Source organism: Apodemus sylvaticus, chromosome 2, assembly GCF_947179515.1.
Source record: "Apodemus sylvaticus chromosome 2, mApoSyl1.1, whole genome shotgun sequence".
In the NCBI taxonomy this organism is placed as follows: Eukaryota; Metazoa; Chordata; class Mammalia; order Rodentia; family Muridae; genus Apodemus; species Apodemus sylvaticus.
Window position 1 is genome coordinate 124,086,495 of NC_067473.1, and position 26,332 is coordinate 124,112,826.

The following is a 26,332-nucleotide window of genomic DNA, read 5'->3' on the forward strand; positions in this document are numbered from 1 at the left end:
AGGCCGTGGCAGAAAAGTCAAGACGCTCACCATCTCCGTCCCCCATGGACATAAGAATTCACAAAATTCACAGATGCCCCAACAGCAGGCCAGAGCACAGGGTTAAGTGCTTAGGGTAGAAGCTGTTCCCACCATCTGCATCCGATTCACTACAAGGGATGGAGGCAGGGTCTGTAGTTCTGTCTTCCCAGCGCCACTCTCTCTCCTCCTCTGTTTCTTCTCATCTGTTCCTCCAGCCTGAAGTACTGTTTACTTTGCTCTCCAGATTACACCTCACTCCTCACGGCCTCCAGCTCCCAGGATGCCTTTCACAGCCTGAGGCTTCTATGGGAGCTCCCTGTCTGAGCGCACCCTAACTCTTATCAGTGTTGCTATTCTGGTCACTCTCTTCAAATGCTTATCTCTGATGCCCGTACACGTTTCCTTCTGCGTCTACAGGGGATTTGCTCTAGCAACCCTCATGGATATGACAGTTGGCAGATGCACAGGTATATAAACTGTGCAAATCTTCCCGCCCACTTTCAACCATCTCTAGATTACTTCTCATACCCAATATAATATAAATGGACATAGTTATACCATTTCAGTTAGAGAAATGACAACCCAACAATAACCAAGACCTTGTGTGTTCAGTACAGATGTAAGTTTCTTTTTCGATTCGCTGAATCTAAGGCTATGAGCTTACACATAGTGAGCATTGTATCTACTGTGTGTGTGTGTGTGTGTGTGTGTGAGAGAGAGAGAGAGAGAGAGAGAGAGAGAGAGAGAGAGGTGGGGGGGGTAGAGATTTAACCAGAGTATAAACTACCTGACGGGGATTGCTTATCAAATTTCCTAGTACATGGTCCCAGCCTCACAGAGAAAACTGATAGACACGTGACTTTAAAGTAAGCATTCATAAAATGTTGAGTGCTTAAATATACTGTCCATACTCCCTCCTCTACTATTTTAAAGCTAGAAGTCTGTGTTCCTCTTGTTTGGAGCACCTTTCCAACTGGGGATCTCTAGCGATCTCCTGTTCATGTTGGGACTCTTTAAGGCTCTTAGGGAAGTCTGCTACCCCTCTTCCCCTCTCCCTCCTCCCTGGACAGCCTCAGCCTCTGTGAGACATCTGACACATCATTTCACAAGGCACAGAGTGTGACCGAGCTCTCCCGTGGGCAGCACACACCATGGGGAAGATGGAAAGTGTACTAGGATAAGGCACACAGGCGAACAGGTCTTTATATTTATTTGCCTGTGTTTTACTGTATATGTCTTTAATGTGTACATGTAATAGTGAAGTCATGTAGCTACCTATAATTTCCCAGCACATTTTGCTTAGGTAAAACTATACTTAATAAAGAAAGGATAGCCTGAAGAAAATTAGTGGGAAAATGGTCTATTTATTGATTTTACAAAAAACCCTAGGAAGGTAGGGTGCAATCATCCAGCCAGCATGGGAGGAGGTGGATATAGTGTGAGGCAGACATCCTCAAATCCATTCCCCATGGATGGCAGTTCTCAGAGGGTAAGGATGAGGCCAAAGTAAGCTCTGTAGATTTCAGAAATTTCCCATGTTGAGGGACAGTTGACTGAACTGGAATAGATGACAAACCATAGAAGCCTGCCCCAGAATTAGCCTTGCCATCCTCAAAGCACTCTAGTGTCTTGTCTTAGGACAAAAGGAAAGCAAGAAGATAGGAAGGAATTGTCCAGATATCCAGCACATCCTCAAGAGGTTACATAGAGTACCAGAAGAGCTTGTCCTCAGGTAATTCTCAGATACCTTTGTTTGGTTACATCTTCTGCCTGGGTTTTCTAGTCATCAGGAATGCCTGCTGGGAGGTATGTAGGGCTCTCCATGCTCTTAACATAGTTAACCAGCAACTCTCAGTGATGCATCAGTGAGGATTAACTAGTCTCATGCCCCAAGTGCTTGCAAACTCTCCTGATAAATGGTCAGTACCTGACTCATAGAGGTTACTGAAAAAAAAAAAACAGTACCACAGCTGTGTAGAGGGAAAACTTAGTCAACCAGCACCTGTGAGGAAAGAGAGCGAGTAGTGCTGGAGTGGGCGGTCCACCTGCATCTTCCTTGGGGAGCCACTGAAATTTCAGAATTCTGAAGGTCTTTGTGTGAAAGGTGAAGGGTGTCGTGGAGGGAGGGAGCCCTGACTGGGAGGGGAACAAAGAGAGGAAAAGGGAAAGGCAGGGTGCTTCCACTTTTCAAGGTAACTTAGCTGAATGAATCCAAAATTGAATTTGGCTCTAATGGCTAGTGATTCATTTGGAGAGGAATCACAAAGGACCTCTTTCCCCCCCAGTTTCCGCTTTATAGAGTTCCCAGGCTAAAAGGGCAGCCCGGTTTTGAGTCACTGGTTTTAGGAAACCCAGAAATGATAACATGAACCAGATCTGACTGTGCTCCTGTGGGAGATTAACCCTGTGTTTATAAGAATTTCTTAAAAGTCATTTATCTGCAATCAAATCTGGATTCCTGTAAGTGCACTGCTGACCCCAGAGGCTGGCTTTGCACTGCTGCACCATGACTTCCTACTTTGAACGCCCACCTGAATCAAGCAACAAGTCAAAACTATGATCAATTTGGTTTCCCACTGATGACCAGGTACACCAAAGATAAGATCACCTTCTTTAGGAGGTATGTTAGCTATCTTTTTTTCTCCTTCTGTGTGTGTTTGTGTGTGTGTGTTCACTCATGCACAGTTGTGTTCCATGGAAACCCAGGGTGATGTATGGATTCTTACTTGATTTCTCTCTCATCTTATTTATGAAGGTATTGACAGTTTGAATGAGAATATCTCCCATAGGCTCAAATGTTTGACTACTTGGTCCCCACTTGGTGGCTCTTTGGAAAGAGCTTTGGGAGCTTAAAAACCCCGTGGCATTACCAGTTTTCTCCCTCTATTGTGTGCTTGAGGTTCAGGATGGGAGCTCTCAGCCTCCAAGCTGGCTGCCATGCCTGTGCTCCACCACCATGAACTCTTATTCCTCTAAAACCATAAACTCAAATAAACTCTCCTGTCTGTACATTGCCTTGGTCATGATCTTTTATCACAGCAACAGGAGAGTAACGTATTACAAGCAGCTTTCTTGGTCAAACCCACAGCTAGCTGAAAGGTTAGTCTTGCTAAACATCTTACTCTAGGGATCCTGGCTCTGCCTTTTGAGGCTGGATTGCAGAAAGGCCACCACACCTATCCCATATGCAGATATGTTCTTCGGGGCCTGCCCGATTGGCCTTCTGCTCATACAGGAAGCACTTTAATCATGAACCATCTCCCCAGTTCAAATATCTCCAATACACATAGCTCACTGGGGTACACAATGGAGTACTATTCAGCCATTAGAAACAACGAATTCATGAAATTCTTAGACAAATGGATGGAGCTGGAGAACATCATACTAAGTGAGGCAACCCAGTCTCAAAAGATCAATCATGGTATGCGCTTACTGTTAAGTGGATATTAGCCTAGAAACTTGGAAAACCCAAGACATAATCCACATATTAAATGATGTCCAAGAAGAACAGAGGAGTGGCCCCAGGTTCTGGAAAAACTCAGTGCAGCAGTATAGGGGAATTCCAGAACAGGGAAGTGGGATGGGGTGGATGGGGGAATAGGGGGAGGGAAGAGGGCTTATGGGACTTTCAGGGAGTGGGGAACTAGAAAATGGGAAATCATTTGAAATCATTTAAATAAAAAATATAAATAATAAATAAATGAAGAGATATTGAATACAAAAAAAAAAAAGAAAGTAACTTGCTACTTTTAAGTGACCTAGGCATTCTAAGCACCTTTCATGCATCTTTTCCGTCATTTGTCCCTCAGTCCATGAGATAAGTAAAATGTACTCACTGGAAGATTAATAAAATTACATCCTAGAGAGGTGAGCCCGTGAGTCCACAAACACCCAGTCAACCAAGGGTGGAGCCAAGACAAGAACATCTGGTTTTCTCTCTATTCCAAGTATGTGTTTCCACTCTATCCTCTTTCTAGAAACACAGGAGAAAGCAGACTTAGGGAAAGCAAAGAGGAGAAGGTGGCACAAATAAATTAGGATTTGCCCCAACATCCATCATATAGGACATAGCTCTTGTTATGAAGTAACTGAACAAACTCAAATTGTTCAGCCATTTCTGAGTCGAGCAACACTGTGAGTCTCCCTGGGGATGTGCCTACAGTTCCCCCACTTAGCACCCTACCTCCTGGGTGTCTTCCAACTTTCGCCCACACTCACATGGCACTATTTCTTGTTCCCTTGTTAACGCTTGGAATAGAAATCAGTGACTTCAGAGTCTTTCTTTCATTATTTTTTCTTTCCTCTTTAATTCCCTGTGTTTGTGAGTAGCAAGCATGGAGCACTCAGTGATTGCTCATTTCCAAGAGATTCGGAGAGTCTGAAAAGAAGGTTTTACCATGGCTGTAGCTTCTCTTTTGTCATTTCCAATTCCAGGAGCATCTCTCCTCTCTCTGTGAAATAATTGAACTGCCAGAGCTGTATAGATGGAAAGAGAACAAAGGAGCTGATGTCACCAAAAGGAGCGAAAGATGAAAGGCGGTGAGGACCGCCTAACCTCTTGTGCCTGGGAGCTTCGAGAGTCTCAGCCATACCCAGACGCTGCAGCCAGGAAGTGCCATTTGAAAGACTCCTGCTATTCTGTTGCTTTTATTTTCTGAGTACTGCTTTCAGAGTTTCATGAGAATCCATGGGGCATCATGTTTCCAGAAACAGCCTCTTTATTCACAAACTGTTTCAAATGGATCGCTCAACTTAGACATGATAAAAATGAAGCACGGGGGCTTCACGTTTCCTCATTAACAGACAGGAGAGTGACTGGCTGTTCTGAGAGCCGAGGCCCTGATAGTACCCCTAAGGCATCTCGATCATGATCATCCTCAGCGTCCCCCTGAGGTTGATGGAGGACCTATTCACTTCCTAATGTGCCGCCACTCCTGTACTTCTGGCTTGTTTTATCCCCTGGCCACACATCAGAGCTAATGACTGTCCTTTGGTGATGTTGTCCAGACCCCCTTAAGCCCACACTCTGCAGCATTCTTCTAGTGGCTGGGGAAACTGGAGCTGGGCTGGCTTATAAAAAAAAAATGCTTCCTCCCTCAATATCCCATCACCTCCACATATTCTTCATGGGAGGTTTTGCATTCCTGGGATCCCCCCAGCACTCCAGGCATAGTCTTGAGCCTGTGGCTTATGTCTGAGTGGAGCTGGCTGAATTAAGCATTGTTCCCATTCCAGAAGGTGAAACCAAGACCTGGAGATTAAAATCACTGGCCTAATGTCACAAAGGTAATTCACTGTAAGTGGCCAGGCTGTCATCAGATGGAATGCAGGGTTTTAATAAGGAGTGTTTTAGTGGTCATTGTAGATACATTGTGTGCTGGTCAGCATTCTAGGACAGTTGCCTAATACATCAGCAGTAGACAAAAGGGGGCCAAGAAAGGGAATGGTAGGAGGGGAGAACAACGTGAAAGACAACGGCAGGGACTTACAGAGTCATAGGCTGTGTGTGGCCACTGAAGCCCTTTAACTTTGCCTTGAGTAACTGTACTTGAATTCTGATGAGTTATGTTCATACTGTTACTCTCTGTGAGGTGCCTTAAGGCAACAGGATTAAGTCTTTTTATCCAACTGTTTCTGTTTTGCTTTTTAAATGTCTCAAATGTGTAAATATGCTTCACTGTATAGCTTCACAGCAGGGCAGAAATCAGACAAACTTTCTGTCACTGGCACTTGGAACACCTGGCACTGTCCTGTCCTGTAGGTACCAGCAGCATCACTAGCTTCTGCCACTAGGTCTACATGCTCTGCGCCAAGCCCAGTCACAGCAATTTGAAACGACTCCTTGATGTATGTCCCTCAGATAGTAAACCCATTCTAGTCAAGAACTGCAAACCTAGATCAAAGCTTTTACTAAGGCAGTGAGCACAGCAAGTGCTTAGTAAGTTGACCATTGTTTTGTCCACTATCTGGTCTGCCTTTCCATATATCTTCTTTTGTCCCTTTAAAAATAACCCAGTAGCCTGTGTTTCATCATTTACTTTGAAAACCATCCCTGGTCAGATGCAGATGTGTACCTGTAGCACAAGACACTTTGCAGACTGAGGCAGAATGATCATGTGAGCCCAGGAAATGGAGACCTAGTCCAGAAACAGAACAAGAATCAACACAAACAAACAAAAACAAGGAAGCATTAAGCAAAGCCAGTAGTTCCTCTAATGAGAAAACTAGACAAAGGAATTTATACTGAGGGTATTTTCATATTAATCTGAGTTCACTGTCTAAAGCATGAACATCACCTCTAATGGGCAAAGTTGAAGCACCGTATACAAATAGTTCTTAAAAACTGCCTTGAGCTGGAGAGATGCCTCAGCACTTAAGAGCACTGATTGCTCTTCCAGAGGTCCTGAGTTCAAATCCCAGCAACCACATGGTAGCTTATAACCATCTGTAATGGGATCCAATGCCCTCTTCTGGTGTGTTTGAAGATAGCTACAGAGCACTTATATATAATATCTTTGGAAAAAAACCTGCCTACTTATAAGGCATGAAAGTTTCTAAAGTATATTCTCTGGAATCTAAAGAATGTAATTACAGTTGTAAAGAATCTCAATATCTTATAATAGAGTTGTGTGGTTAAATAAGTTTGAAAAAATAATGTTGTTCAAAATTAAACCAATTGTTTTTCCTTCCTTCCTTCCTTCCTTCCTTCCTTCCTTCCTTCCTTCCTTCCTTCCTTCCTTCCTTCCTTCCTTCCTTTCTTTCTTTCTTTCTTTCTTTCTTTCTTTCTTTCTTTCTTTCTTTCTTTCTTTCTTTCTTTCTTTCTTTCTTTCCTTTACTTCTTGCGCCTTCTTAGAATCTTTACAATGCTAATATATATCATCAATATTCATGAAGACATATGGTTTGCAGCTTTCATAATCTTATTTTTGTAACATGTGTTTTTATAGTTTAAGGTCAGCAAACTATAATCTACAGGCCATATCTGGTTTACCACCTACTTTGTAAACAGAATGTTATTGGAACACTACCAGTACACCCATTTTACACACTGTCTATTGCTTTAAGTTGAGTCATTGTGATAGACACAAGACAACCTTGAAAATCTAAATTCTCTGCTGTTTAGCTTTCCAAAAGTCAAGATAGTTGATACTATTTCTGGCCGAATGGTTTATGGCATATACACTGGGAAACATTAGCTTGCAGAACTTCAATGTTGGAAAAATTTTTTTATAGTTTATCTATGCACTTGAGATTCTGTGATGTCAAGAACTCAAGAACTACACTGAGAGTTTGTTACACATGCAGATGTGTCGGGAATCTGGTTCTGACCTGTTGAATCAGAATATCTACTTGAAGGGCTGGGGTTAGGGAGTTTAGTGATAGAGTAAATCTCTAGTATGTGCAAGGCCTGTGACTTGATTCTTAGCACCATAAGAATTTATTCAGTGGAAAAGCCAAGGAGCTTGTACTTGGTGGAAGCACCTGTCTGATTATATATACAGCTGATGTAATGCAAAGGACAAAGTTACCACAAAAACTTGATACGTTTAAGTTTTCTTAGTCCTAGAATTCTTCAAAAAGCCTTCTCTGGGTAGAGTTTTATGCATCTTTTAAAGTGCCTTGGAGGTCCCTTTATCTGTGCATTCTTCATGTTTCTATAGCTTATTGCTATTTATGGACATTTTACTAAGCTCTCTTTCATCCAGGCTAAGTAAATTACCCTAAGTAATGAACTCAGGTATCCTGAGTACTTAGGGGAAGTTATCTCAACTCAGGCTTCCATTTTCTCATTTATAGAAAGTGGTAAGAGCATCAACATGGGCATAATAAACTATTACAAATAAGGCATCAAAAGCCTGGGTTCCAGAAGTGCTTGGTCAGGTTAGTAAGGAACCAGACATGGTGGCACAAACCTGTAATCCCAGCACCTGGGAGGCTGAGAAAAGAAAATTGACTTCCTGGTCAAGGCCGATTTGGGATACATAGTGAATTCCAGGCCAGCTTGGGGTATGAATAATATTCTGCTTAAACAAATTAAAATTAATTAATTAGTTAATTAATTAACAGAGACAAAAAGGACAGGAAATAGAAAAGATGTCAGCAAGGAAATTAGTGAATCTATAACCCACAGGGTGGTCAACTTTTCCAGGGAAAGAGCCTTGTAAGTTATCATCCTTTGATTTCCCTGGTGACCATTATACAATAAAGTCCTGAAAATAAAAGATTTATGGAAGGAATGATGAAAGACCAAAGGGGGAAGATAAAACGGTGGTCAAGGGTGGTGAGACAGAAAGATCATCTGCATCTCTCCAAATTCTTTTACCACCTGTTGCTTCCTGTGTGGTCTCCAGGAAAGGGTCAGCTTCCTTCTGCTGCAGTTTTCTCCCTGATCATACAAAGCCCTTCCTAGGATGGTTGTAGATATTACATAAGACACTGTACGCAAAGCACTCGACACTTTGAAAAAGAAGTTCAATCAAGGCTCTTTCTCCACTACTGGTAATTGCTAGTGTTCGCACAGCGTGGTCCATCCGTTGCTGGAATAAAGCTCCTGAAGAAAATACGTCTCTTTGTTTATGGAGAAGTCTGATTTCTGTTTTTACTACTACTTATCCTCTTATCCTTAGATCCCTTAGGAAACACAAAGCCGAGGGAACAGCTCAAAATTTGGGATTAGACTAACAACACATGGGGATGCACCATGGAGTTATGCACACAGTAAATCCCTTAGATAGAGTTGTGCACAGCTCACACATTCCCCCCCCCCCCCAGTGCAGCAGACACCTCTCTCTCTCTCTCTCTCTCTCTCTCTCTCTCTCTCTCTCTCTCTCTCTCCACCCCCCTCTGGCTGTTTGTAGCATGCTAGGAGCAGACTTAATTAAATCCCTAAACAAGGAAATGGCAGACTCCAAAGGAGATAGAGGAATGTCTGTGTCCAAACCAAACAAAGGAGAAACCATAAATACCAAGGCTTTGAGACATCAACACTGATACTGAAAAGGTTCTTCCTGCCCCTAAACCTGGCTCTGTAATCCCTTGGAGATTTGCCTTGGGTATTCCCCACTGAGTTGAGACTCTAGGCTGAATGTAAGCACCTGGTTCATATATCTGCTTCTAAAGGGGTCCAAAAGTCTGAATGTGACTTTACTCTCTATACTCTGAACTGAGCACAGTTTAGGACCTGAGGCAAAAGTACACAAACACACACACATACACACTATGCTCACTCTACTAGAGTAGCATAGGAGGGAGACAGACATCAATCAAATTAAGGGGTACAATACTATGAAGCAAAGCCCTAGAGTGTTCTGAGATTGCATTGTAAGTCACCTGCCTAGAAGGGCAGGGACCGCTTCTAATGGAGTCAACAAAGCTAATGATGGCAGGAGAAAGCTCAACCTATTTTACAATCCTGAGACAAGAGGGAACAAGGAGCATCACAGGAAATGAAAAAAGTCCTGAGAGGGTAGTATAATACAAATCCAGCTCCCACAAAGACAGCTACAGGAGAAGTATGTCGGATTTTAAAGTGTAGGCCCTGGTAAGGGGCCAAACTCCAGTGGAAAGGCACACATTCAAGACTATATGGATGGCCCAAATTGCATTGGATAGATCGGAAAAAGAAAAGAGAGGACAAGGCAGGTACGTAGGAGGGGTAGGTATGGGAGGGGTTGGGGGATCAGGATGAATAAGATCAAAATACATTATATGAAATAATCAAAGATCTAATAAAATAAGAGAGAAAAGGAACATTAACATAATGAAACTCATTTTTGCAGACCAAAAAGTTTAATTTTAAACTGTAAAAACCCTAAAAACCTTTATGGTACTCATTAATAATTTTTGCTACAATGATACCCAACGTGACAGAATAAATATATAGTTATGTATGAAAAAGATAAAATGGAGAAGGAGGAGGTGGTTAGACCATGGTGATATGAAGCTGTCATATCACAGACTGTTGCTATGTACCAGCAAAGAAACATAAGAACACGGCGGCGATGCAGCTTGCATTTGAGAAAGACCAGAAGAGATTAGACTGTGGAGAGAACATGGGAAGCCAGTGCAGACCATCTGGCAAGATGTGAGGCTGGGATGTTCCAGGGTGATAAACTGTGAAAGTGACCACACCCTGCTGAGGATCCCTTGTAGATCCCAGACAAGAGAGCAAACGCTTGATCTGGAACCTGGAAATGCAAAACTCCATTCTTCTAAAATAGGAGTTGACAGTGCTGCAAAGAGAAATCAAGCTGCGCAGGCCGACTTGGCGACACTAATAACATTGATATATCTGTGCAGTCATGTTTTGAACTTTGCTCAGCAAGGATGTGTGATAGCACTTGGCATTTTTCACTAGCATCAAGAGCAGAAGGGAGACAGTGGCCACCGCTAATTCCAGCACTAAGGAAACAGAGACAAGAGCCTCCTGAGGCAAGCTGAAGCTAATCTAACTGGAGTCAATGAGTTTGGGTACACCAGGAGACCATGCCTCAATATTCAAAGTGAAGGTAACTAAGAAAAACAGCTCTAACCATCTTCAGGCCTCCACATGCACATACAGATACATGCAAAACACTTACACATGCACCATTCCACACCATATCACACATACCATATAGTCACATGCTTACTTCACACATGCATATACCTAGATGCACATCACACACCGTACACACTGCACACATGGACACAAAAAGAAGAGAGGGTTCAAATATCATTCTAACCAACTTCCCAGAAAGTGACTACCAATAATGACATCAAGGCTGACCCGTATTCTTCACAAGGATGTGGAGGGGAGCCGATTGCCTTAGAGGGATAATAACTATCAGTTTAGAAGACAATGGGGGGGGGGAAGATTAATTGGGAATTGTGTCTATAATTGCCTAGAATTAAGGGGATGTGTGTATTAGCTCTTATCTTCATTAACAAAATATTCTGCAATTGTTCATTCTCTGTAGAGGAGACAGGAGGAAGGTGAAAGGTATTCTCATCTCATTTTGTGATGAGAATATTGAGCTGTAGTTCCTGTTACCAGCAACAGAAAGGATCATTATTAGGAGGGTGTGGTGAATTTAGACTGGGGAGTAGCAACCTCCCAGGAATTGGAAAACAGAGTCATGTATTTTCAACTTTTGGATTACAGCTTCAAAAAGAGATAAACTTTATGGTGTGAAACAGTAATATGTATCTTATTTTACATTCTACTTGGTTAAGCTTTATGCTAAAACATATTTCTGGTCATGATTCATGGAAATGATTTCCTGACTCCAAGATCATAACCTACAGTTTGAAAATCACAAGGTTCAATAGTTCTCATGCAAGTCCTTGGGGAAGCCTTGGAGGCCTCTCATGTCTGGAGGCTGTTCCCACACTTCAGTTCCTTGGCTCCTGATGTGTTCAGGCCCTGCTGCACCCCTCCCCTTTCCTCCTTAGACACACTTACTGGTGATGCCTCCTTCCTTCACAGATTCTGAACTACATTTACTGTTTCACTTCCTAGTGACTTGACTTAAGTGGATATACTTTTATATTTGCTATGGCAGGGAGGTAGAGGCAGGTGGAGATGAAAATTAGCATCTATCTAAATCAATGAATGTTGGTTGAGTGGCAGGTTTTGTGCCTTGAACTCCACAAAGCTTGAAGTAAAGAGATTGTTTCCAGACTCTCAACGCCTTGCAGGCTTAGCAGAAGCTCAGAGTGCACAGGCACTGCACCTGTTCGTTGGGGTGAAGTCTCCATGCATCTGAATTGTGACTTAACAGGACCCAGCCTTTGTCCTCATCAGAAGAGACTTTCTTAGTGATAGAATGAGACTATTTACCCAAAGATGGGCAGAAGCAGATCCCCTCACCAATCTAAAGCAGCATGCCTGACTCAAAGTACACTGTGGCATATGACACGGGTACAGTTCTCAGGTACTTAGTTCTGGCAGGCCGTAACTAGCAGACATCTATCCTGTTTCTGCAAGGCTGTCTGGGGTTCCCAGAGGTACTGAAATAGCTGAGAAACCAGTCCACTGTTGAGGTCACAGTGAGGCAGCTTGTTAGAGCCATACTATCATACTCAGATTAGACCCTATTGCTATATAGTTGATTATAAATGAATGTGTTTCTTCATTGCTCTGAGCTTTTCTTCCAATACTAGAAAAGGAAATTATTAATGCCTACATACCAGGACTTCCTGACACTATGAATGAAAGAACACCCAGTACAGTCTTAGGAACATTATAAGCTGGTAAATAATATGAGCCAAGGTTATTATTTTTAACACTCAATTCACATGGTGGGGTGGGGAGGCAGATACCTAAAACAGTTTTTTCTCCAACAAGCTGAAGACTGGTTCCTAAAGGGAAAAAAAAAGTTAGAGAATTGGGGCCTGACAACTTCTAGAGCAGTCTCAGATTTTTATCCTCAGGGCTTTGGGTTATGCTAATGAATAGACACTCCATAGGTGTGGGAGGTCACCTACTAGGTCTGCAAACATTGTAAGCCAGCTCATGGCTTTGAAGAGCGAGATCTCTTCCATCAGCTGTCAAGCCCATAGGGACCCTCTAGTCTGTCTCCTTTTTATTCATTCTGGGTGGCAAACATGGGCAGCAGAGGCCTTAGGAATTCACACACCTTTCCTCATTCTAAGACATTGTTTTATAAATATGTATATGTGTGTATATATACATATACAATTAAATATAGCATATGTGTAAATTGGGTATATCAAAGTATTATTTTGTTATTGGAATATTTTAGGTACAATGGACTACATTGTCTCTATGTTTTCCAATTACATTGAAAGAAAGAACTAAATAGACACAGTGAGCTCTATACAGAGACACATTATTGAATTCATAAATGAACACATTTTAAGGACCAATGAGGAAGCTCAGTCAGTAAAAGCATTTGCCATGAAATGTCATGGCCACGTTCTGTCCCCAAAGCCCACAGAGTAGAAAAAGAGAACTGACTCTTGAGAGTTGACCCATAACTTTCACACATGTGTCATGACACATTTGCATCTACTCTAACATCCACACATCATACATATAGACACACACACACACACACATACACACACACACACACACACACACACGAGTAATAACAATAAAGGTAAAAAGAAAAAACCTTAAATCTTTTTAAAATTTACTTATTTATTTTAATGTTCTAACTTATTCTTTGAGAATTTCATGCAAATAATTTTTATCATATTCATTCCTCTCCCCAACTCTCCTCCACAAATCTCTTATACTTGTCTGCTTATTTAACATCATGTGTTCTCTCTCTCTCTCTCTCTCTCTCTCTCTCTCTCTCTCTCTCTCTCTCTCTGAATAGAAAAAAAAAACCATGGAGTCCATTTTGAGTCGTGAGTCTCCTCTCCCCTGGTCTACCTCTCCTGAGCTTTGATCTGGACTGTCGTTGATATTATATCACTCCATTGAAAAAAACTGATTTTCCCTCTCCTGGCAGTCCACCACCTCAGAATCACGATTTTCCTGCCTGAGCCTTGAATAGAGGGGTATCACATTGATATCCCATTTAGGACTGAGCCTTCCAAGGTCTCTTATTCTCTGCACATTGACCAACGTCGAGTTTCTGTGTTAATTACTGTTTACTGCAAGAAGCTTCTCTGATGGGGGTTGATTGATACACTGATTTAGAGGAATAGCAGTATGTCATTAGGAGCCCTTTTATTGCTATGTTCATATACTAGTAGATTTTTCCCTAGGGATTCTGACCTATCTATCTATTGACATCATTGTCACTGTTAACACTGGCTCCTATCTCATGGAATGAACCTTACTCTCCTACATGAATGCTGCTATGCTATTGCCCTATCCTTTTTTTCTTTTCTTTTTTTTTTTTTTTTGAGACAGGGTTTCTCTGTATAGCCCTGGCTGTCCTGGAACTCACTCTGTAGACCAGGCTGGCCTCGAACTCAGAAATCTGCCTGCCTCTGCCTCCCAAAGTGCTGGGATTACAGGCGTGCACCACCACCTCCCGGCTGCTATTGCCCTATCTTGCAGGAAGGTTGTTATTTTAGTTCACAGGGTTCATAGCTGGGTGGTCTAGTGATTACTTTTCTCCTTTGGTAGCATTCACAATGCCTTCCAGCACTATGAACCAGGAAGAGTGAACTTTCCAGGTGAGTGCCAATTATATTTCTCCATGTTCTCTGCCATAAGCATGTGGTGTCTTTAGCAGTAAGATCCTACTGTCAAGTGTGGGAAGGTAACCAATAGCTCTGGCAACAGCCTGTGACACTTGCTGGCAGGGCGTCTTTGGAATCCCATTGGTCAACAAGTTAAAGAGATGTAAGCCATTCCTGGAACTAAGGATTTTACTTGGTAGCATATAGTATTTAGTTGGGGCATTGTCTTCTCATTGGTAATTCTATTTAAACTCCTTTTGTATATGTATGGGCTTTAGGGAATTTCTACAATAGTCGTTTTTTCCTATGTCCCTGCCCTCCCCACCCTATTTCATTCTCCCATTCTAATTTCTTTCTTCTCTCTTTATAACACTAGATTCTATTTCCTCATCCTTGTGAGATCCCTCCGCTCTCCTGATCCTTTATTAGCTAAATACTATGAATATTCTAAATGAAACAGTAAAAGCATAAAACTAGCATCCACATATGAAAAGAAGCAGCATTCGTCTCTCTGAGTCTGCATTACTTCACTAGGGATGATTGTTTCTAGCTCCATCCATACATGAAAATTTCATAATTTTATTTTTCATAACAGTTGAATAATATTCTATTGTGTAAATGTACTACCTTTTCATTATCCATTCATCAGTTAATGAAAAACTAGTCTGTTTCCAATTTCTGCTTATTTCAAATAGGTCAGCAATGAACATGGATGAATGGATATATCATATTTGTGTTGGGGTATACACCCAGGAATGGTGTAGGTGGAGCATGGATGGATAGATGAATTGTATAGATAAATCTATTTTCAGCTTATTTTTTGTTTTATAAACAACAAGGCATCTGAAGTCAGTTTTTGTATAGAAGTTCTAATGATCACACAATGTCCCAAGTTTCCTTTTATGACAGACAAAAGCTTTTAAATTAAGCAATGAAGAGTGTATTACAGAGAAGTATGTCTAATCCCAGTGGGTAAACTAATTTCATAATTAAGTTCCTATTGTCCACTTTACCAAAAAGGAAATGATATACACTTCTAAATTATAGTGCCAGTCATGATTTAGGAAACAGTATCCTCACAAACATAGAGCTGATAATGTCCTGATAAGAGTGGAGTAAATTCCTCCAAACAGTCATGCAATAATTTAATGGCTAAAAAAAACCCATCTCAATGTAAGATTTACTGGCACTGGTAACATGGACATTTGCCTAGTAAGATGTGCTTCCCTGAATGACTTTGGTCAGCTGATTGTTCATTTTTATAGTCATGACTTACAAGTGACTGTGTGTCCGCATTTTGCTAGATAATCACATGTTAGGAATATAAAAGTCATCTTAGGTATGCTCTGAGACAATCAAATTTCAGTTATGAAAATCTGGATGTACCGGATGTAGTGAATCTGCGCAAACACATTGTTAAGCCCTTAAAACAACAAACTTCAAGAAATTTTCGGGTTTGAGAAATGTTAAAACTATACATGCACTGTATGGAGTATACAGGCATGGAGCATGGGCTTTGGAATCAGAGGCACTGAATTTTGAGTCTTTGAATTTAATGTAACCCTGACTTCATGATAATTTGTGGTGTGTGTGTGTGTGTGTGTATGTGTGTGTGTGTGTGTGTGTGTGTGTGTAGTGTTTGTGTAGGGGCTGTAGGTATGTATGTATATACCTATACATGTAGAGGGCTAGAGGGCAGAGGACAACCTCGAGTGCTCCTCTAGAGTTACAGTCCATTTTGTTGAGATAGGATGTCTCATTGACTTAGAGTTCAGTGAGTAAGATAAGCTACTTGTGAAGAATCTGCGTGCTTTGCTTCCTTAGTGCCCGGATTACAAGTACCATGTGTCACCACACCTGGGCAGAGATTGGACTCGGAGTGACAAGCACTTCACAGGCTGAGCTATCTCTACAGCTGTCAAATTTAACTTTTAGAAGACAATAAAAGTATGTTAAAGAACTGTATCCAAGTATCTAAGATTTAATCTTCTCAAACCTTGCTAGAATAAAGTATGAGGTAAGGGCTCAGGGTCTATATGTGACAGACAAATACTCTTGATTTCCAAAAAGCTTACTCCCTTCAGCAAGCCCAACAGAAGCTGCACATTCTATACTGGGAAAATTTATTTGCTATTTTTAAATTACTGAAGATCAATGATTAGTCTACTGTGTCTTAAATAAGTTGTGTCCCGGATATTACCCACCTGCCCATATCACTTAACACAAAAACCTACTTAATAATAGTTCACTTACGTGCAGGTGGGCATCTTTCAGAAATTATGGGACACAAAAACACCAAACACAACATCCAAAATCTCAGTTGTGTCATGTGGCTGCCTGAGAGAAGTGACTCACTGTCCAGAATCAAAGAAAAGGATTAAAGTCCTGTAAGTGATCAAAACGAGTACATCAAAGTGAGGTTTTTACTGAGCATGTGAAGCTTTGACACCATCATAAAGCTCAAAAAAGAGTTACTCAGATCATTCTAAGTTGGGAGCTATTTGTTTAGTTATGTAACACAGGGCTATCTGCTTGATATGGAAAATGAATTATTTCTAACTGATTGATATGTATGGCAAATCCATGGTTCTCTTACCTATTATCTTTAAGAGGAATGCTTGTTAGTAACAATCCAGTGTTAGATATATGAAGTTTGGCTTTTCATAACTCTTATAACCTTAATGAAATAATCGTTACCCTCTTACTATGGTCAGTTCTTCTGTATTTTGACCAGTTGTATCTTTATGTAATGATTTCTGTCTGCTACATTTCTTTGATGCTGCACTGTACTTATACCCTGTGGGTATAAATATTTAGAATAGAATTGTAAGTTATAGTTTCTTAGAAAGTGGTAGCAGTGGTTCTCCTCCAGGGTTCATGTCTTCACCAGCCAAGGGTAGTGGCTAGATTTATAGTGCTAGTCAGGGATTCCATCCTACTGAGCAATCATTAGAAGATACTACCCAGGGATATAAGTAGCACTATTACAACTTGAGGGAGAATCATGTCATTCTGGTATTTAGGTTTTGTGGAAGTCACAGATGAGTAAGACTTTTCTCCCTTGGCAGTAGTAGCTCCTTCTGCTACTATGTGTGTTAATCCTCAGTGGAGTAACCCCAGGTCAGTTCCATCTCCAAGTTCTCCTTCCAATGTGTGTGGTGTCTTCAGCAATAGTGTCTTCAATTTCTGGGAGGCAACTGAGGACCATGACAAAAGAGGGAGTTGTGGCTTTGATGAGATAAAAAGTGAGGCCTTTTTCTGAATTTCAAATAGGGTTAAATCTGTGATTCAAGTAAGCAGAAAATAAAGTGGCAACATCATGATTCCAAAGTGGTTTAGGAAGTCCTAGATCACCATAGCAATGATAGATATCATTTGTTAAGCACCTCTTGAGAGCCAAGGCCATTGCCAAGTATTTGCATGTAATCCATACAATAATCATTCCTGTGTTACCTTGGTGACCAATGAGGTTCAGAAATACTTAGTAACTTGTACAAAGCAAAGGTAGCTAGGACCAATTTAAACCCATAGATGAGTGTGATAATACACTCCTGTATCTCCAGTTAATCAGAAGCCTGGTGCAGGAGAATTTTCTTGAGCCCCATGAGTTCAACATGTGTATGGATGACATAGCTGAGCCTACCTAGCTCTACCAGCAGGCTCAACCAAGGAAACAAACAATCAAACAAACCTAGGACAGCTTTCAATATGATCCCTGTTGAAGTAAATTCAAATGTAAACAAGGCCTGAAGACTGTTTAAGTACACAAAGCATGTTAGGTTCAAACTTGCTTAACTTTGTTGTTGGCTCTATTGTTGTTTTTGTTGGATTGATCCTAGAGCTTTGAACCTTCTAAGCATGAGCTCTGCTGTGGAGTTACACTCCTGGCAACAACCTTGCTTACTTGCTCAACAATAAGTAAAACTTCACTTGATCTATTTCTTACAAACGCTTATAAGAAAAACAGAAACAAAACTTAGACTCAACCAATGAGAAGTGACAAACTCAAAATTATATTAAGTAGGGACTTCCCAATGAGGTAGACCAATTACAACGGCAATATAACTGTAACCAAAGATTCTTTGTTTTACTTCTGTGTCCAGCAGAAGATTAACTTGACATTACCTTCTAGGAACTTCTGAGCCACTTCTGATCTGGAGTTGTCCAATTCAAGAATCACTGCTCCAATGAACTTCATTGTGCCTTACTTTGTCTCTTTACCATTTTTTGATTCACCCCAAGAATATGAACTAGTGTAGGGTGGAAATGCTCATTCTTCTTGGATGTCTTTCCTGTCTTGCCTTTCTTAATAGATCTGTGCATGGTACTAGACCCTTTAAGTTTCCTGATTTTTATATCCAGCAGAAATTATGAAAAAAATCACAGCTGTCTTCTCAACAGCATGCCAAAGCAATCAGTCTCAACACAATTAACAAGATATTGTTCGACATGTCTGTTGCAACACCTTGTTTATGGCCCTACAAATAGCAAATGGATACCATATTTTAATTACTTGCCTCTGTTTTGATTTTCACAATATATTTTGAGACTTCAGTGAGAAGACCATGTATCATCTTAAGTTATGTATCCTGTGCATAGCAAACTATATAACTGAGGTTATTAGAATATGCTTAGACCAGGGAGTGGAACTATTAGGAAGTGTGGTCTTGTTGGAGTAGGTGTGGCCTTATTATATCACTATGGGGTGGGCTTGGAGACCCTCATCCTTTCTGCCTAGAAGCTAGTTTTTTTCTTGTTTCTGTCTACCTTTAGATGAAGATGTAGAAGTCTCAGCTCCTTCAGAGCTATGTCTGCCAGGATGCTGCCAGGCTCCCTCCTTGATGATAATGGACTGAACCTCTGAACCTGTAAGTCACTCCCAGTTAAATGTTGTGCCTTATAAGAGTTGCCTTGGTCATGGTGCCTGCTCAGAGAGATAAAACCCTAAGACATTAACACAATGAGCAGCAGTGAGAAGTTTTGTTAAGTTGAACAAAACTATGTATTTTCATTTAAAACCCAAATGAAACAAAGATTGTTGCTTGATAATAGAAATAGGTAATATTCATTGGGAACTAACTTTGTGCCAGGTGCAAAGCTAAGCAGTTTGCTTACAGTGATTTAGCCAAAATAATAAATTCCATGAGATAAAGATATTCCTAATTTACAGTGATGATGCTGAAACTCTGGGGCAGTTCAAATTATATGTACAAGGTCACAGGGCCCAACACAACTATTCTGACTCATGAAACTACATCTTGAACCACTACAATGGTTGTTCATAAAAATGCATGTAAGAGGATGGCAAGATGATGCAGTGGGTAAAAGAGCCTTGAAACCAAGCAATCTTTCCTGCAGAAGAAAAGTTAGTCCCCTGACTGCCACATTCATGGACACATGTATGTATCCCTGCTCATAATAATGAATACACAGAAAATATGAATATTAATGAACAAATAGAAAAAATTAAAGAAAAAGATTCATAAAATATACTTGTAATTTCATAGTACATTTATATGAATATTACCATACCACTTCCCAATATTGAGTTTTAAGAACTATGCCAGGTAATGTTTGAATTTTATTTCAAAACATTCTCAGGAAATCATTAACTATACCTCATTGTTCTTCTTTGAAAACATGACACATATGTATATACACTCATACACACATGCTCACAAATGAATGACAATGACATTAGTGTCTTAGACAAATCTCCTTCAGTTTCCAATTCAGTTCCCACTGCAGTTGCTTCAGGCACTATCCAGTGTGACAGTACTGAAATGAGTAACACTACCAGAGCACTCACAGCCTAGTGAAAGACTGTGGTCACGTGATCACAATGGGATGGATGGTCATCTAGAGAGTCAAATGACTCTCCCGCCTATGTGAATGAGATTTGCCTGAGACAATATTGAACAGGGAAAAAGAATCACTTGGAAAGAAATGGAGAAGGTGGTATTTCAAGAGAAGCACAGAAAAGATGATTCTTTTGAGTAAAAACTGGGCCTAAGAGACGTGATTGCTGATGTTAAAGGCCTCAGCCTGCACCTTCCAGCTCCTTCCTCTCTCTCTCAAGACTGCCTCTTCCAAATAGAATACCAGCAAGTCTGGGAAGATCAGCATTCCGGGCTGAGCCAGAGCACTGCACAGTCTGTTGTAAATATGCTTCTACACCAACACATGGAAATGTTCTTCTATTTATTTATTGTTTTAATGCAGTGATTGATTGTGGCCGTTGCAGGGAATTGTGAGGTTCTAAGGATTTCGGCACACCTTATACAACCTTAGGGTCCGCCCTCTGAAATCAGTGAGATGCCTCATTAGCATATTCTTTCAGAAATAAGACCTTCACATAACCTCCTCCAATTTCCTATAGAAGGCATCCAAATGTCCTTGAGTGACGGATGGTCTAACAATTTGCAAAAACGTGCTCCTTACACTCTGAGGTCAGTCAGCCCTGTTTTACTTAAAAGTTTATACTCACACAAGTACCATCTGGAGCCCACATCCTCTTGTCTTGAGCTTCAAATAAATCCTGATTTACCTCGGAAATGTTTGCCAAGAGTCTGCCTGCTACAGAAGTGGCTAATTTCTTCTCTCTGAACATGCCTGTGCAGTATATGAAACATTGTAGACGTGTAATAAATGATCGTCCCCTGAGATACTCTAGGATGCTACAAAAAGTGCTGATTGGGAAGCAAAGGCTGGGGAAGCCTCAGTTTTCTGAGAAGAGAGACGACTGACTCTGGCAAGAGGCAGGTTTGTTTTGTTTGGTTTGGTTTTTTCTTTTTTTCTTTCTTCTTTCTGGCTGGAGCCTAATCCACATGGAAGCCCCCCCATGTAGCATCAGCACTGGGACTCTAGGCCACTGCAGTTGCTTCAACAAACACTTTCCAGCTCATGGGATTTATCAGTTTGGGACACATTGTGATCTGAGGAAGTATCTGTATAGAAAAATAATCAGAACAAAACAAACAAACAAACAGCATCAAAGAGAGAACAGGTGGGGAGTCCTGATGCTGCTTAGAGGATACTGCACTTGCCATGCAACCATGAGATACTGATTCATGTCCCTAGACTGCATATAAAGCTGACACACCAACACATGACTGCAATCCCAGAATGCTTATGGCGGGTTGGGAGGCTGAAACGGGAGAATCCGCAGAAGCCTGTGGACCAGCTAGGCCAGCCTAGATGATGGTAATGACAGTCTGTCTCAAACAAGGCGGAAGGTAAGGAGCCACATCTGAAGTTCTACCATCTCCCTTCATAGTTTGTGGTGCATGTCCACATACACACACGGGGAAGGAGGAGGGGAGGGGGAGGATGTTTGAAGAGAAACAGTCAAATCCTGAAAAGCAATAATTTGGTTCTTCATGAAGCCTGGGCCATGCTTTTGGTGAACCCCCCACAGCCAGTCCTATGTCCATGGCACCACCGTCTTGCAACAGGCAAATAAGAGCCTTAGTGAAAATGCCTTCTTTCTGTGTCAAAACCCAGTGTACATAAATGATTTCCCTGATAATTCTAAGGTGTTACCCAAGTCCAGTTCTGATTCTAATGTATACAGAAAAATGCCTTAAGCCTTTGAGTCTGAGTGAAGAAATGAAGCTCGTGTAACTGCTGCTATTGCTGCTGCTGCTGCTGCTGTGTGTGTGTGTGTGTGTGTGTGTGTGTGTGTTTGTCTGTGTGTGCGCACACGCACATACATGCACTGTGGCTGTGCGTGGCTGCTCTCATGCACGCATACACACACTCTGAGCAGTGAGCTTGCCAGGACCGGAAGTGGACCACGCCTATACTTCATATTGAGTTCACTTAAAAGCAGGAAGTACCCCTTCCTTTTAGAAGGGAGCGTCAACACTGGCTGGACTCTTTGTCGAGTTTGATTCATAGTCTTTTAAGTCAATTCCTGGTAGGGCGTGAGTCCTATGTACACACATGGTTTTCTTTTCCAGAACCAGGGAAATGAGTAACTGCTAAGTGTTGGGCCAGGAAGAACACCTAGAACTTTAGCAGGTTTTTTACCTTTGTGGGGAATAGTTATAAATATGACATTAAGTCACCTAGAATTTTGTTATATAGCAATAACATATTTGCCACTTTGTTTCATTAAAAACCCTACCTATTTCAAAAAATAGAATCATCATAAATATAAGCCTATAGAATCCCCTTTTTTACTAAAAAATACTATAACCATTTTTCTTGCATGATTAATTTCTAGATATTTTCAAAATCATTATATACAGAGACCACTTAGAAATTCATAGAATCCGTATGAGAGACAGTCAGTAAAATCAACCTGGAACTTGCATCAGTACTGTTCACAGCACCAAAAAGACCCAGCTTGGTTTTCCCCTCAAGAAAGTGAACTGGTTTCTGAGCAAAATTAAAGTGCCAAAGTTGACCGAGAACCTGCTTCATATCAAGACATTGTGAAGTGCTTTACAGATGTTAATTCTGAGTAATCCTTACAAACCCCATGCAGCTGTTGTTCCTACTCCTTCCCATTTATAGAACAGGATCAATCTGGGAGCTGAGTTGGCAAAGCAAGTACAGGACCTTGACCTTTGACCTAGCCCAAGCCCATCCTCACTGATGCATCCTTCCCTTCTCCTGACTTTTAAACCTGGTCCCCTAAAGTCTTCCTTCTTCCTACACTCAGGCTTGGGGCTGCCTACAGGCAGTCACCCCTCCTGGCCTTCCAGGTCTCTGTGAAACAGCCCTGTTTCCTGGCTAGTGCTCCTGACCTTCCTCTCACAAGGAAACACACTTTATTGCTTCTCAGAGTGGAGATTGATGGCTTTTGCAGCTCACGTCTATGTTGCCTCTATCTAAGTTTATTTTGCTGACTGAGACTCCATGAGGCCCAGGAGCTTTCCATCTCACAATCAGTAGTGTAAAGGGTTGACTGGGGAGCACCACACCATTCTTAATATTTTAACCAGCCACGGGCCAGCTGCTGTCAGCTAATTTCTAATCCTGTGGCGTTAAAATCTGCAAAGATAAAGAACAAAGGATGCGAGCAGCTTCTCAGCTACGCTGTGAGATTTGTTTGGAAAAGAACTGGACTCTTAAGATTCTGCCCTCTTAAGCCACTTCTGGACCAAAAGCTTTAGCCTACCCAAGCCCACTTGGGTAAGACAAGAGAACATGTAGACTGCTTCTACATTCCAATTGCAACACCATGAAACTTCAAGCTCAGAGGGCCGGCACCAAATAAAGGGTGCAGGAATGGAATAAATGGTTTGTTTTATTATTATTTTTATTGTTGTTATCATTATTTTATTTTAATAATATCTCATGATTAGTCCAAGCTGGCCTTGAATTTAAGATCCTCTTGCCACAGCCTCTGGAGTTCTAGGATTCCAGACACGTACTTCTGTACTTCTGAATTTCCTTGGCTGGGATTAGTGATTGCTAAATTGTCTTGTTCTGAGGCACACCAATTACACATACTTCCTTTAGGAAGGGTAATATCCCTTCAGATTCCACGGTTAAAGGAAATGCTGCCCCAAGCCCTGCCTTGGAATTTTACAATGCATATTAGCCCATTTGAGAAGCCAAAGGTGGAAGAAGAGAGGGTCTGGGGGGGATGGGCTCAGCCCATCTATCTAAGTTTATTTTGCATATTTAGCTGTAGAGGGCTGTCTTAGATTAGACTTCACCAAAAGCAGATCTGGAGATAAGGATTCAATGCAAACAGTTTTATTTAGAAGGTGGATGTCTAAGTATTAGCAGGGGAGACGGGAAACTAGGCTGGAAATAGAAACCAACTCAACTTACATTAAGGAGCTAATTTAAATTTTTGGACGACCAGTACTCTGGACAGCTTTGAAGAATGTGCTTCACAGATGTCTTAAGGATTGAGGAGTTGGTTACTTAAAATGCTCAACAGCCACAGTAAATGAAATTCCTTCTTCTGGGGAAAGGAACAAACTCTTTGTATAGTCTTTCCAACTTACCTAGCACAAGACAGAGAGAGGACATGACCTCAGTGATGATGGTGACAGGGTGCTTGCTGAGTGTAGTTCAGGCAAAGCTGATTGGCAGGCCTGTGACATAACAATGTAGGAGGCATGCTTACCCCACTCTCTTTTTCTATTTCAGGCAGGAATCACAGGAAAGCCTAGTAGAAGTAGTATTTGAGAAACAGAAATTGGAAAACAGAATGCCCAATGCATTCGAGCCCTTCAATGAATTCTAAAAAGCTCTGATTTAGCTTGACACACAGAGACAACATTTTTCTATAGCTGGTAAAACTCCAAAAGGAATTCCCAGAAATGCCACCAAATACCAAGCACATAAATTTCAGGCTCAGCAGAAATAGCCTTGGAAAATCATAATGTGTAGGGTGCTGCCACACCAAGAGCTTCAAAATTCCAAATGTTGTCAGGTTCTAACTTTGTCAGTAAAACAGTGAAGTCATTTTTCCTCAGCAATGGGCAGGAGATGATGACCACAGGATGTTACTTAGAAAGGAAGATAGATGTAGGCATAAAGACTATTAAGACCCTTTCTTAATGAAGCTACTTCTACTAAAATCAGATCGTATCAGCCTTATATAGAAAAACAACTGTACATCCGTTGTAAGCATCACAAAGACTATAGAAAGGATAATGACGAGAGAGGAACTGGGGGAGAAAGAGGTCAGGCTGAGTGATCCAGAATGACACCTTAGAGGAAGGAAAATATTAGCCGACTCTACTTTGACAGGATGGCACAGGAGAAATGGCACCTTGGGAGCAGGAACTGGGTGTGCAAATACCACATGATGAGAACACGACTGGAGTAGTTCAGGAACACAAGAGAGGTAGGAATTAGCATAAGAGGCAGGGTGTGATTAGAAAGGTTAGACAAGAAAGGCTACCATCAGAACTCTCTCTCTCTCTCTCTCTCTGTGTGTGTGTGTGTGTGTGTGTGTGTGTGTGTGTGGTGCATGTGCATATGTGTGCAGGTGCATGTACATGTAGAGGCCAACCTCAGATGTCATTCCTTAGGTGCATCCACATTCTTTTTTAGACAGGGTCTTTTAGTATCTAGACTGGCTAGATAGGGATGCCAAGGGGTTCACCTTGGCAGAACTGGGGTGGATGACAAGTGGCCATCACCATGATCTGCTTCTTTAATAGAAGTGGAAATTTAATATATTATTTTTGATTCTCTTTTGTTCTAAGGAAGCATCTTCCCAAACCAGCAAATCATACTTGCTGAGCAACTTACGCTGTTCCATGCATGGCTGAGCAACCTCCAGAAGGAAATTCCCTCAAGTGTTTCTGGAAGACCAGGCCAGGAGGGCTTATCCGGTTCTTTGACATTTCTTCCCAAGATCTTGAGCCATCTCACAAATTGAAACCAGTCCTTAAAAACCACATGTCAACCATCTCTTCAAAGACTCTCTAGTCCTAGTTTCAGAAGGCAATAGCTTCAGGAAACAAAACACATCCTTAATATGACCTTTTCTTGTTGGAAGGATCTGGGCTTGGTCTTCTATACTGATGTATAGTCTCAACCCTGGCAAGGCAAACACTCTGTGTACTGTCAGTGCCTGGAGCCAGGAATCCCATGATACAGCTACAAAATATCGCTTTGTGCCACAGGAAAGGCTGTGATAGATCAGCTTTAAGAATGCATTATCTGTGAGCGTCAAAGAGTGTTGATTATATAGTATCTAGCAAGGTCAGATGCAAGAGCAGAGAAGAAAGAGCCCCACCTTTGGGCTGATATCATGGCAGAGGTACCTGTTCTCCATGGAACTGTTAATCAGGGGTCGGAATCAATCTTAGTTCTCTGTCTATGTTCTCTATGGCTATTGCACACCTGCTCTATGCTCCTTAGGAAGGAGTAATTCACAGGTCCTGGTGCCAGTTATAATGACCCCTGGAAGGGGAAAGACACATTTGACCACCTAATAATTCCAGGCACAATGAAATCAGTGTCAGAAGATACATTCATATTGAGAACTACAGGAGCATGGAAAGAGAAGTCAATCATACTCACAGACTCCTTTGATTGACAGCACCTAACTGGCTATGCAGATGCATATAGTCCTCTGCTTCCTTGGTCTCACAGATTAGTAGACCCACGTGCGTGTCTCATAGGAGGTATGTGAGGGACTTGCAGCACAGCATGGCAAAGTTGGCAAAGGACTGTTTCCTCATCT

General features: G+C 41.4%; 1 long non-coding RNA gene across 7 annotated transcripts in view; it reads left to right on the top strand.

Annotated features, from left to right (window-relative positions):
• Positions 1-26,332, top strand: part of LOC127678969 (uncharacterized) — a 345,799-nt gene that overhangs the window by 247,272 nt on the left and 72,195 nt on the right. For all 7 annotated transcript variants that reach the window (XR_007976658.1, XR_007976661.1, XR_007976656.1 and 4 more), the window contains one exon: positions 18,940-19,034. This is a non-coding gene — a long non-coding RNA (uncharacterized LOC127678969). The remainder of the gene's footprint in view (positions 1-18,939; positions 19,035-26,332) is intronic.